The 14505-nt window shown below is 38.5% G+C and overlaps 1 protein-coding gene across 1 annotated transcript in view; it reads left to right on the top strand.

The window, feature by feature from the left end:
* The first annotated feature begins 1201 nt into the window (after window positions 1–1201).
* The window catches only part of LOC102770502 (chromosome unknown open reading frame, human CXorf21), a 23943-nt gene continuing 10639 nt past the window's right edge, over window positions 1202–14505 (top strand). The window contains exon 1 of the mRNA XM_006752616.2: window positions 1202–1404. The gene's annotated coding sequence lies outside the window, so the exon portion shown is untranslated. The remainder of the gene's footprint in view (window positions 1405–14505) is intronic.

Raw genomic sequence — 14505 nt, 5'->3', positions numbered from 1 at the left:
GGTGGGTGGGGAGTGAGGTCGGAGGGTGGGGCGGGAACTGGGAGGAGGGGAGTTATGAGGGGAAAAAAGAGGAACAAATGTAATAATCTGAACAATAAAGATTTAATTAAAAAAAAAGATTCATTCTCAAAAGGCAATTGCTTATTTTTAGTTTTCAGTATATCTGTAGAAACATTCTATGTATAAGCAAATGCCTTTAAAAATACAAATTGGACTATATTATGTTCTTACTAAAGAATGTATTTTGGAGATTTCCTCTTATTATTAGAGATTAAACTACCTCACTCTAACAACTGCATAGTATTTTACAATAGGGATATTCTCTCATTTGTTTAGCCAATGTCCTGTTTGTGAATTTTCCTCCACTTGTTTACGTTCTTTTTTTTTAAAAAAAAAATTTTTTATTTATCTCAGAAAGGGAGAAACATCAATGTTGAGAGAGAATCATTGATCAGCTGCCTTCTGCACTCCCCCTATTGGGGATTGAGCCCGCAACCCGGGCATGTGCCCTTGACTGGAATTGAACCTGGGACCCTTCAGTTCACAAGCCGATGCTCTATCTATTGTGCCAAACCAGCTAGGGCTTGTTTACGTTCTTAATCAATGATGCTACAAATATATTTTCACATGTCTGTGCACAGGTGCAAATATATCACATGGATAAATTTATAGAAATGAAATTGTTGGGTAAAAGGATTTGAATATTAAAACAAATACTTTGACAGAGACTGGGAAATTGCCCTAAACATGTTTACAGTCTCACCAATAGTATATGAGAGTGCCTGTTTATACAAAACCTTGACACTAAGTGTTTCACTGATTTTTTTTTACTTTTGTTAATTTGAGAGAGAAAATGGTTTTAACTTGCATTTTTAAAAACTTTGAGTACAGTTAAGAAATAATACTTCTTAAAAATGACAATTAGTGATAAAATTGAGAACTTTCTAAATTGTATCTGACTTTGGGTCTCTTTTGGGAGAGAGGCCCCAGAGAATTTAGTTATAAGAGTAAATGTACATTGATAGGGCTCTTATATAATGTGTAGTGATAAACTATTTTAACAAGAGACAGTTTCATAGATAGGTTTCATTTTTTGAAAAAGGGGAAGAAACACCATTCTGTGGTTCGGTTTGGGTTTGTCAGTTATTACCTCCCCCTCCTTTCTGGGACTTCCCACTGTTCTTTAGAACAAATCAGATGAGCAAAAACAACTCTTTTTCCATTGGATCAGTCATAAAAAAAGTGGAAATGCAGTGAGCAGCTTAGTTGCTTGGTTTTTAGCAGCGAAAGGAATACTCACCAAAGGCTTGTGAACATTTCTGGATAAAGCACTGGCTGGCTTATTCATCTTCGTATGGTCAATCGTGTCTCTGCAGGACCGAAGGAGCAGATTGGTTAGTGAAGGTAAGAAAATGAGGCAACAGGCTCTGTAACTACTAACCTTTTCTGCCATTTCTCTTCTCATACTTAGTTTGTTTAATATCAGAACTCAGATCCAATCTTATGACATGTAAAATGCTTTTCTAGTTTACCGACTCAGAGGTGAGTGGGAGTTTAAATAAACATTCAATAACGAGGAATTGAATTAAGTGTTAAGTCAAACACTTCCTTCTCTTACCTCCTCATGTTCACATTTGGGGCATTCCTAAAATATGCGCCCCCTCCAACTGACTGGTCTGATCAAATATTTGTTGTGTAATTTATTCAGTCCTCATTCACTAATTCCTACTCAGGTTTAACTTCTGTGTTTTTAAAAGAAGGCCAACTGTACTTTCATAAAAGTAAAAAAATATTTAAAAGGCTGAAAAAGTTTTGCAGAGAGAGCACAACTCTTGAATTGTTACGGTGACGTAATTTTAGAGAGGAATACAATCAGTCACATACATTCCAATTGGATTTGCCTGTTATTCGTTGTGAATTTGTGATAAGTGTTTTCTGTGTAGCAGGACATATTCAAAGTGAATGTGACCTACAGTGATGATGCCTTTATTTTATTTTATTTATTTTTGTTTTTTAAAATATATTTTTATTGTTAATAGTATTACAGATATCTCCCATATCCCCCCTTCCCCCCTCCTCCCAGCCCCTACTCGCCCAGGTCTTCACTACCCTATTGCTCGTGCCCATGGGTTATGCATATAAGTATATAAGTTCTTTGGTTTATCTCTTCTCATCTCACCAACCCCACATCCAGGTACGAGGTACGTCAGTCTTCTCCATGCCTCCTTGCTTCGGGTCTTATTTTGTTGGTCAATTCATTTTGTTCATTAGATTCCACAAATAAATGAGATCATGTGATATTTGTCTTTCTCAGGTTGAGTGACGATGCTTTTAGAATTGCTATCTGGATGATTGGTTGGTATTAAGCACAGTGCTAGTACAGGTGGGCTTTTGTTTGGATTATCTTTACACTTGATCTTAGCAAAAAAAACGAGAAGCAATTGTTTGAATTATCTTTAGACCTAGTCAAACATTCTTTTCCTTGTGCACATCAATCTGTGCTTGAATATAGACCTGGTTTGGCCAGTATATTCATATGGATATTTTCAGAACATTGCTTGCAAAGGTCAGTAAAAGAACCTTGCATTTCTGAACTTGAGAAGTTTCTTGAAGAAGTAGAGATATTTAAAATTCTTGTAAATATTCATATTACAATGGTAATTTGGCAGATATACAAAGGTAGTGACTAACTCTAATAATACTTTGATGCAATGTTTTCAATAGTTATTTCAAGTTACTGAACCATTTCTAATCACATACCTAATGATTATCTTAGATATATGATATTGTCCCTCTATGCTCTTCTCAAACATGATAGAATGTAAATTTATCTTCAGTATTTATTAACCCTCCCCCAAATTTTGGTGTGCAAAGTTTTGAACCTATATAAAAATGGAAAGGATAGTACAATGAACACCCCTATTTCTGTCATGTAGATTAAGTAGTTGTAGCTATTTGCCACATTTATGTTCTCTCTCTCTCTCTCTATATATATATATATATATACACACACATATATTCACAGCTTTCTTCCTGAACTGTTTGAAAGTATATTGTTGCCTTTAGGGCACATGATACCTTCAAATTCTTGAGCAATATATCTCCTACAAAAGGGGCAGACTTCTACATAATTATAATGCAAAGGGAATTTAACATAAATAGAATCTTGTTATAGAATGTAATTCATATTCAAATTTCTCCAATTTTCCACATGTTCTTTAAAGAGTTTTTAAATCTAGGATCCAATGAAATACCTTACAATACATTTGGTTCAAATGCTTACAATTAAGCAAATGTTAACATTAATTGACATAACTGATAATATCATAAACAATGATTAACACCAAAGAAATTTAATACCAGTCAATACTATTATGGTCACTTTTCTAATTTTTTTAGCCCTTTCATTTTGTGTCAAAATATTTAAAAAATATTTTTAAAGGATGAACATAGCTTTAATTTTTCTATCTGTGAGATGTAAAGACAGAATTTTAAAAAAATCCAAACTATAAAAGAAATATGTTTACTAATATTTCTACACCAAAATTTGCATTTTCTGAAATAAGAAAATTCACATATCCAGATATAGTAGTTGTTATCTTTGGTCATAAGGACCTAAGAAAATTATTAACATTATCAACATTATTGGTGATGCTAATATGGAAAACAGAGGACTTTTGACCTATTACCTTAGCCTTCAAATTAGATTTTCAGACATTAATTTGTTAAGTAAGAATCACTTCACATTTGATAGAAGAATAGATAATCACAAAGTATATGTTTTGTGAGGAGAATTGAAATATGGATATGTGATACTTTAGACAAATGATACTGTCAACAAATACCACAAAAGATGAAATAATAGGGATATAAGACAAGGCATATGATTAAGTGAATGGTTTTTTTTCAGCTCTAAACAATATGAACTTTCAAAGATAAGAGTAAGGAAATGGCAGGTGTGTGTGTGTGTGTGTGTGTGTGTGTGTGTGTGTGTGTGTGTGTGTGTGTGTTTTATTTACAGGGAGGTCCTTCCTAAAGAAACCCTTTGTTTTGGGTAAAGTTCTTATATCATTTACTAAAAAAAATAACAAAAAACCCATGTAATACAGATTTGGTTAATGTATTATAACTAGATTATGAACAAAATAATATTCAAGTTTTCTAATGACAACCTTTCAGTGGTTTATCTGCAACGCCCCCAAATAAAAAAGGTCTTAAAAACATGGGTTGGAATGATAGAATCTAGCATTTAGATTACAAGGGAAATAGGGAATTCGAGAGATGAAATAGAGTATTTTGAGAATGGGGAGTATTAAAAGACAACATCCCTGATATATCACTACACATAATCTTTTTTTTTCCTTAAAAATATGGAAGACTTCACGAATTTGCGTGTCATCCTTGCACAGGGGCCAGGCTAATCTTCTCTGTATCGTTCCAATTTTAGTATATGTGCTGCCGAAGCGAGACTACTACACATAATCTTAACAAGACAGTTTGCTTCACCCTCAAATTTGAGACAAAAAAATAAATTTGCTTACCTGATTGAAAAGTTAAAAATAATGATAATGTGTTGAAGAATGTCAGTGGAAACAGTTAATCTCAAACATAGCCGGTGAGAGAATAAATTGGCCCAAGTTACTTGAAAGGCAATTTGCAATAATAGCTAGGATCTAATAATTCGGCTTTTCCAAAGTGGGCGGGCCTAAGAAAGCATTCATGGAAGCACGCGCAGTGGTTACACATAATGAAAAAGCAAGAAAAACCCCAATGTCCACTATGAAAAATGATTTGCTAACGTAAGCTGTGTCTGTAGATGTATGATTTTGTAACTTAAAAGGCAGATCTATATAAGCAGACATGCTGACAGATGGGACCCAAATTGCACCCCAACTAGTTAGGCCCAAGACCTTCTATGGAACAGCAGATGGCTGTCTTCCTGTCTTCAGTTCAATAAAACTACATCCTGTGGTATGGGAGGCAGCCCCACCCCCCTGGCTCCATTATTGTGCAGCTGTGGTCTTTTGTGCACCCTTTCTCAACCCAGCCTCTCAGATGACTTAGTTTTCATGCACGTAAATTGTTCTTCCAGGGACAGGATCTGTGCTGCTGCTTATCGCCTCCAACTCCCCCACTTGCTACCGATCCCCAATCTGCCTGCTTTCCTTTTGCTATTGCCAGTTACTCCTTCATTCAGAGGACTGTCCCAATGACATTTCATTGTTTAGAGTAGCAGATGATTTTGCTAAAGTTTCACACAATCCTGATAAATACAGGGCTTGGCAAAAGTATGTTGACAGTTGTTCATATGAAAAAAGACATGCAGGTAATACTGATTACAATAGCTTTATTAACTCAAAATAATATCACAGTGGCACAGTGCACTTAGGCACAATCTTGTAAGGGCTCAAGTTGCTGGCCTTCATTATGTGCACACTGTTGTAGTCTACTTGCTATACTCAAGCACACTTTGGCACATTTATTGTCATCAATTTCTTGACATGCTTCACTTATGCAGCAAATCATATCATCCACCATATGTGGCTTTTGTGAGAAGACTTTATTTTTGACAACTCTCCAAAGAAGTCCACTGGGGTGAGGTCTGGTGATCGCGGTGGCAATGCCACTGGCCCTGATTGACCTATCCACTTGTTGGGTAATCGTTCATTAGGCAACTCACCCACTGTTTCTACACAGTGTGGAGGAACTCCTTCTTGTTGAAAGAAGAAGCCATCAATATCATGCTGTCTCTGTGATTGTGGTAAACACTGGCCCTCATGATGAGATTCAGGTTGTGTGTGATAGTTGCATGGAAAAAATAGGTCCAAGTACCCCTTTACACAAAACACCCACCCAAACTGTAGTCCCTGGCTGACTTAACGGTCCTTCTCTCATTACATGGGGATTTTCTCCTGAATAGTAGACACAGTTGTGTCAATTTCCAGCATCTGAAAGTTTTAAAAGGTGCTTCAGCGAACCACACAATTTTACCAGTGATGACATGGCCTTGTCTTCATTCACAACCACTTCGCAGAATTGTAAACTGCAATCCAGATCATCTCTTAATAACCCATGAGGCAATCTTGGCCGACACATTTCCAAACCTAAACATTGCATTAGGTGACTCAAAGATCTATGGGAAATGCCTAACTCAATAGAAGCTCTTTGTTTTATTATTTTTTTTGGGGGGGAGGGGGAATGCTCTTTGTAAATGCTTGACTCACTAACATTTCATTTTCCTGGTTGTAATACTGTCCAGTTGACCACTTTTTGGAGCAGGTTTCATCAAATTTATCGCATATTCTGTAAATTGTTTGTCTACTTAGTGAAGGTATCAAATCGTTAACCCATTTCTATCGAACCTTTTCGGCATTCTCTGTCTTCCAATATTGTTTAAGTATCCACTTTCATTGGTTAAATTGTCAGCCATCATTATCTAAAAGATAAACCATAAGTAAAAATACAGAATAATAATAAGACATACAAATCAATAATATGATAATTAACAAATAAATAATAAAGAATAAACTGTTTTGAGTATTCACAACTGTAGATCTACTTTTGCCCACCCCTGTATATTGGGGTAAGGGAGAGAAGAACCAAGAATCTCTAATTGAAGGACATGGATTCTGCATGAATGGCTAGGGGCTCTAAAATGCTGATATAGGAGATGAGACTTGAAGGATATGGGTAGTAGGACAGGGGATATATAGGGAACCAGGGCTCTCAGGACAGAGGGAAAAATCCACAAATACCTGGGATGGGCACGGAGTGTGGGAGAAACTGGGAGAAGTTTCTGGGTCCTGTGGAGCAAAGGAAGAGATGAGATTGGGAAGGCAGATAAGGACCAGACATCATGAGGACCTAACCTGGATGGACTTTACTCTGGAAGTGATTGGGAGCTGTTAATATTTAAACAAGGCACCTGTAATATTAAATTACTCTGCTTGTAACATTAAGGGTGAGATGATGCCAGAATATAGCAGTGGAAATGGTTAAGGAAAGTATTCAAATACCAGAGGTTAGCCTGGTCCATGTGGCTCAGTGGTTGAGTGTCGAGGTAGGAACCCGGAGATCACAGTTTGATTCCCAGTCAGGACACATGCCTGGGTTGTGGGCTCCATCCCCAGTAGGCGGCATGTAGAAGGCAGCTGATCAATGATTCTCTCTTATTGTTGATGTGTTTTTTTTTTATCTCTCTCCCTCTCCCTTCCTCTCTGAAATTAAAAAACTAAAAAAATACACCAGAGGATAAATCATTTGTGCATGTCAAAGACATAAGTATTACTACACAATTGGTCATATTACTACACCTGTGGGGTGGGCATAGGCTGTCTTCCTGGAGCTTTTCTTTCTGAACTTCATTGCACCTTCCTTCCTTTAGTCAGCAGTGCTGCTGTTATTAAATAGATTCAGGGTTGCTACCATTTTCCTGGAAGGACTAATTGTTTGTCATGATTGTGATATTAACTGCTCTCAAATGTAAGTAGTATGATATGCTTAAAGATCATACCACATGCTTTGGTGTTTGTAAACTTGGATTTGACTCTTGCCTCTAGTACTTAGCTGCTTTGTGATCTTGGGAAGGTCATTTGTCATATCCAAATATCAATTTTCTCATTTGGAAAACCTAGATTATGACATACAGGTTGGGGCAAAAGTAGGTTTACAGTTGTGAGTATGCAAAACACAGAGTTTATTCTTGTATTATCATTTATTAATTTTTGTATTGTTATATATTTGAACAACTATAACCCTATTTTTGCCCAATCCTGTATATCTAACATGAAGAATTGTTGAAAGATTAGGGATAATGTGTGGAAAACACTTGACACCATTGCTTTTATTATTATGCCCTATCCAACTTATTGTATGTTTTTTTAAAAAAATATGTATTTTTTGATTTCAGAGAGGAAAGGAGAAGAGAGAGAAACATCAGTAATGAGAGGGAATGATCAGTTAGAAGAAAAAAAACTGCCTCCTGCATGCCCCCTACTGGGGATCGAGCCCACAACCCGGGCATGTGCCCTGACCAGGAATCAAACTGGGACCTCTTGGTTCCTAGGTCGATGCTCAACCACTGAGGCACACTGGCCAGGCTGCATCTGTTTTTTGCCTTAGGTCCAGGGTAGGGAAGCCATGGCCTATGGGCCAAATTGGCTCTCTGCTTGTTTTTGTAAATAAAGTTTTATTGGAACACAGCCACACCTATTTGTTTATGTATCATTTATGGTGGCTTTCCTGCTATGATGGCAGAGTAGTTATAACGGAGACCTAAAATATTAAGTACTTGGCCCTTTATTTAATAAGGTTGCTGATCCCTAACTTAGGTTTTCCCAAAGGTTCCCTCTTATAAAGGTCTTCCCTCTTTAGATTTTCTCTTGAAATCTACGCTTGTGTTGCTTGGGTGTAAATTAAAAGTGTGTTTATGTGCAGAAGTTATAACAACAACAGTTTTCTGAGAAACTATGTATATGCTAGTGTAGAAGGAGGAATTTATATTGCAGTTTCTTCTGAAACCAAGTAAATGGTTTAACAAAGTGCTGTACTTCAGCACATATTTCTAAGTTGTGAATTTGCACATCAGGTTAATTTTGGTATTCCCCTGTCTGGTAATGATTAATGTAGGCTAAATTTGCCTAGAACATTCATCTGCAAATGTCCTTGGGTTTCTTTTCCTTTACACTTAACAAGTCATGGAGAATTCTAAATATATTTAGACATTTTATATATATTCCAAATATACATATATAGCTTCTCTATGATGAAAAACAAAAAGTCAAGTGATAAAATATCTTTGAACAATTGAAGTGATCCATTGGGTCAAGTTTTAGTGTATCAGATGAAATGAAGTCTAATAATGTTAACATTTTCTTGAAATATACATTTTTGTAATACCTTTGAAGAGACTGATTGATATTATAAGAATTTCACAGATAATCACTGAAATGTACTAAGAAAAATGCCAACAATTAATAAAAATAAACCCAAATAACTTTCTCTATTTTTCTATCTTTAGATTTTAGAATGTCATGATGTCCAACACTTTTCATTCTAATGGTACACGAAAGAGTTTTAATGAAGATTAAATTAGTTAACATCTGTATAATTTTTGTTTATGAGTTTCATCCAATATTCTTTGCACAGCTTTAGAACAAACTTTGAAAAGCTGCTTTAGCATACTATCTGCTGCCCTCTGCTGCTAACATTTCAGAAATGAATTTTGATTCTGAGTAATGCTCACCTAACCCTCTTTCTCTTCTCCTAATAAGTCATAAACTCCTGTAATATTAAAGTTTGAGGGGAATCGATAGATACTTTATTTTTTATTGATTTTTTTACAGAGAGAAAGGGAGAGGGATAGAGAGTCAGAAACATGGATGAGAGAAACATCAATCAACTGCCTCCTGCACACCCCCCACTGGGGATGTGCCTGCAACCAAGGTACATGCCCTTGACCAGAATCGAACCTGGGACCCTTCAGTCCGCAGGCCAACGCTCTATCCACTGAGCCAAACCGGTTAGGGCAATCTATAGATACTTTAATACCACAGGTGAGAATTTAATTTATAGATGAGAACTTGAGTCTCTGAGATGTTAAGCAACAAGTGAGTGTGGCTCTATTTTCTGACTACCAGTACTTAAATGCCTGGTGACTGTGGATACATTACTTAATTTTGACATCTATAAAATGGATATAATAATAGTACCTACATCTTACAGTCTTCATGGGGATCCATTGATTTATTACATAAAAAGCACTTAGGCACAGCCAGTATGGCTCAGTGGTTGAGCATCGGCCCATGAACCAAAAAGTCACAGTTTGACTCCTGGTCAGGACACATGCCTGGGTTTTGGGCTTGATCCCCAGTAGGGGAAGGATAGGAGGCAGCCAATCAATGATTCTCTCTCATCATTGGTTGTTTCTATCCCTCTCCCCACTTCCATTCCTCTCTCTGAAATAAAAAAAGCACACACACACTTTTTTTTTAAAAAAAAAAAAACCCTATGTTCATAGCAGCACAATTTACAATAGCTAAGATTTGGAATCAGCCTAAGTGCCCATCAGCAGATGAGTGAATAAAAAACTTTGATACATCTACACAATGGAATACTACATTGCAGTAAAAAGGAAGGAACTCCTACCATTTGCAACAGCATGGATGGAACTGGAGAGCATTACGCTAAGTGAAATAAGTCAGTCAGAGAAAGATAAATATCACACAGTCTCACTCATTGGTGGATTATAATGAACAACATAAACTCATAAACAAAAACAGATCCAAAGATAGAGAAGCCTTAATCAGACCATCAAACCTCAGAGGGAATGTAGGGGAGGGTAGGGGTAAGGGGGAGAGATCAACCAAAGGACTTGTATGCATACATATAAGCCTAACCAATGGACACAGACACCAGGGGGGTGAGGGCATGAACGGAAATGGGGTGGGGGGGCAATGGAGGGATAAGGACACATATGTAATACCTTAATCAATAAAAAAATAAAACCCACTTAGGATAGTATCAGGGTTGTAGCTAGTACTAATGTTAGCTATTTTATAAACTTGTCCCTAACTAGACTAAAACCACAGCTAGTGACAAGGTTAGAACTAGAATTCTGGTCCCTTAACTACTAGTTCAATAATTTTCTTTTGCCATAGTGAGTCTCAATACATTACTAACTTTTACCCGTGAATGTGAATTTTTTAAAATATATTTTATTAATTTTTTTACAGAGAGGAAGGGAGAGGGATAGAGAGTCAGAAACATGGATGAGAGAAACATCAATCAGCTGCCTCCTGCACATCCCCCACTGGGGATGTGCCCGCAACCAAGGTACATGCCCTTGACCGGAATTGAACCTGGGACCTTTCAGTTCGCAGGCCGACACTCTATCCACTGAGCCAAACCAGTTAGGGCGTGAATGTGAATTTTTAAAATATTACCTGTTTAACAAATTTGAAGCTCTTGTAGTCTTTACAAAGCTACATGATACCACCGCTCTTGCTGTCACTCATTCCTCCTTGTACTGTTCAAGGCAGGCTCCCTACAGCAATTAATACAAACACTCACAGGCTCTGCAAGCCTCCAAGATGAAGTCCTACTGCCATATTTGAGAGCTGATTTTACTGTTGACTTTAAGTAACCTTTCTAATGAGCTCCCTGCCTAAATCTCCAATGAGTAATTAGACACTTGCACTCAGAGTGGGTACCTCATGTCAGACTCAGGAGAAACTAAACTAAACCCAACAGCTCCCTTTCTAGCTCCTTCTCCTGATCTCCCCATTTTGGTTAATGCTGGTGCCATTTGCCAGCATGTGCAGACTCAAAGTTACTTTTGGCTTGTCCCCTTCTCTCATGCACTTTTTTTTTTGTTGTTAATCCTCACTCAATTAGGGAGAGTGGGAGAGGGAAAGACAGAGAGAAACATTGATGTGAGAGAAACACATCGATTGGTTGCCTCCTGCACGAGCCTCCTGTAGGGCCCAGGTTGGGGAGAAGCCTGCAACTGGGGTATGTGCCATTGACTGGAATGGTCCACAGGCAGATGCTCTATCCACTGAGCAAAACTGGCCAGGGTTCTCTCATTCAGTTTGATGTCCAATAGTCTTAGTCTCTCAAGTTCATTCCTTCTCTTCTTGTTTTGCTACCTCCCGCCTGGATCCTGTCTCAATCACCCCAGGAGGCTGCTGAATTCATCCCTGCCTAACTTGGGTCCTTAGCTCCAATCTTACTTTGCTGAAATTCATCTTGCACTTTACTGATCAATTTCATCATGCCATGAATCAGCTTAGCAAACTGCCAAAGTTTTGTATTGTCTGCAGGGTACATAGAATGGCCTCAGCCTTGCATGACCCAGTTTACATCTCTGACCTTATCTCCTCCTCAACCCTCATAGGAATCATGTCCTTTAGCTTTCAGGTTATCAATCCCTAGACATTAGGACACACTGTCTGCCCTTCCATCATTGGACCTGCCTTAAGCACCATACTTGGTTCTTATTCCATTAGAGTAAAAGGACCAACAAAGTTCTCAGTCAATGACAAATAGGGCAAAGGGCCCATTACTCAAAACAAAATCCTAGATCCTCTTTCTTCATTGTTGTGAAAGCGTGGAGGTTATTGGAGTATTCATAAACATTATCCACATAAAATGTAAGAATTCATTCGGGTTCATTATTTATTATGAAAAGACATAGGATATGCCCTAACTGGTTTGGCTCAGTGGATAGAGCATCGGACTGTGGACTGAAGGGTCCCAGGTTCGATTCTGGTCAAGGGCATGTACCTTGGTTTCGGGCACATCCCCAGTAGGGAGTGTGCAGGAGGCAGCTGATTGATGTTTCTCTCTCAGCGATGTTTCTAACTCCCTCTCCCCCTCTCTCTCTCCCTTCCTCTCTGTAAAAAATAAAATATTTTTTAAAAAGACATAGGATAAATAGTGGGAGATTTGGGATGTGTCTGAAGGGGAACAAGGGGTGATAAAGAGTGATTCTGCAGCCCTAGCCAGTTTGGCTTAGTGGCTAGAGAGTATTGGCTGTGGACCAAAGGGTCTTGGATTCAATTCTGGTCAAGGGCACGTACTGTGGTTGCAGGCTCCTCCCTGGCCTGAGCCCTGGTCTGGGCTTATGCAGGAGGCAACCAACCGATGTGTTTCTTTCACATTGATGTTTCTCTGTCTTTCTCTCTCTCTTCCACTCTCCCTAAGAATCAGTGGAAAAATATCCTCGGGTGAAGATTAACAGCAACAACAAACATTTTTTTTAAACTGATTCTGCAAATTTTAACATTTCAGTAAAGGCTCGTAGGTGACCATGACGGTGAAATAACACTTGCATTAATCAAAGTTACACACACACATAATTTAGGTCAAATAATTCTAAGATGCTTTGAAATGAAAAAAAAAATCAACACCTGTTTTCCAGAAGCAAATATTTCAATCTCCTTTGACTACTTATTTGATTTTTTACTACCATTTTTTAAAAAAATAGCATGCATGTGTTGCAACTTTTGGATTTTTCAGTTTGGGCATTATTTGTTGACTTGCCACCATGAAAATAAGGATTTAGTTCTTTTTCTTCCCCCGGCTTTCACCAAGTACATACATCCTTGTCCTGGTCCTCTCACTGTATGAACTGGCTACCCAGTCTGGACACATAGGCAAATGCCCAAGATAATTTTATTGATATTACATTACTATAAGTGCTGAAACATTATCTTTGTTCCCCAATTTTATTGTCATCTTGTGGTTACACTTTAAATTTGATTGGATCAATTTTCAGTGACATATATTATTACGTATGCAAAAGCTATTTACAACTCAGCCATGTAGTGAACCACAGTTTTTTAGAAAATATGCTTTTATTGACTTTTTTTACAGAGAGAAGAAGGGAGTGGGATAGAGAGATAGAGACATCGATGAGAAACATCATTGATCAACTGCTTCCCGCACGTCCCCTCCTGGGGATCAAAATGAAACCCGGGCATGTGCCCTGACCGGGAATCAAACTGTGACCACCTGGTTCCTAGGTTAATGCTCAACCACTGAGCCACTCCAGCCGGCAGTCAGATTGCCCTTTGAGCCTATTTTCATTATGGAATGTCCTTTTACTTTCAGTAAAGGTAGGACTCTCTCTGACACTTCCTGGGCCCAGGACAAAAAATGGGGAGCCTCAGTTTGCAGCCTTTTCACCTTCTCTTCCTAGTCCTGGCCACACCTCACACTCAGCCCACATATCCAGTTTCAATCTACAGCCCCAACAAAAAACTGCCCCTCCATTACTACTGGGCCTGGGCATGTGTGCATGTCCAGACCCTAAGTTGGCTTTGGTCATGGTAGATTTGGAGAAAATTCTACGCAAACTCTGAGATTGGGTCTAGGTGATTTGAGCAGGGGCACAACCACAGGAGGGCTAGATTGGGGCCTTTTCCAGTGCAGGGTTTGGAAGAGGGGCCCAGGCTCTCCTAGTCTGAGGGCTCCTTTGTTTCTCTCCTGTTTCGTGTATCCCTTTTCTCCATTTTATTCATTTACTTACTCCTTTCAGAGGAGCACGTCTTCCGTTCACTCTCTGAGAAAGTTGCCCAGGAGATGGACTATTTGAGACGTGGACTTTAAAATATCTTTATTCTATCCATACTTAATTGATAATTTGGTCATTCAATTCTAGATTGAAATCATTTTTGTTCAAGAAATTTTAGACGGGGGGAAAATGGCGGAGGTATAAAGGGACGTGTCCTGTGCCTTCTCCTGGAGCAGATAAGGGTGAGCAGCTGAAACGGGTAGCATACAGCCCGAAAAGGCAGAGGATTTTCAGCTGAGAGACTGTCTGCAGCACAGACAGACCAAGGACCCCCAGGAAAAAAAAGGACAGTTGGAGACTGCGGCTGAAAACTCTCTCGGTGTGCCCGCGCAGCAGCGGAGACCGCGCCATTTTGGGCGATTGTTGCTGGCATCCAGAGACCAGCTACTAACCTGGACACAAGGGATCTCAAGCAGCGTGACCGCGTC

Source organism: Myotis davidii, unplaced genomic scaffold, assembly GCF_000327345.1.
Source record: "Myotis davidii unplaced genomic scaffold, ASM32734v1 scaffold790, whole genome shotgun sequence".
Classification (NCBI taxonomy): domain Eukaryota; kingdom Metazoa; phylum Chordata; class Mammalia; order Chiroptera; family Vespertilionidae; genus Myotis; species Myotis davidii.
The sequence above is the reverse complement of the archived record's forward strand: the minus strand, read 5'-3'. Positions and strand labels throughout refer to the sequence as shown.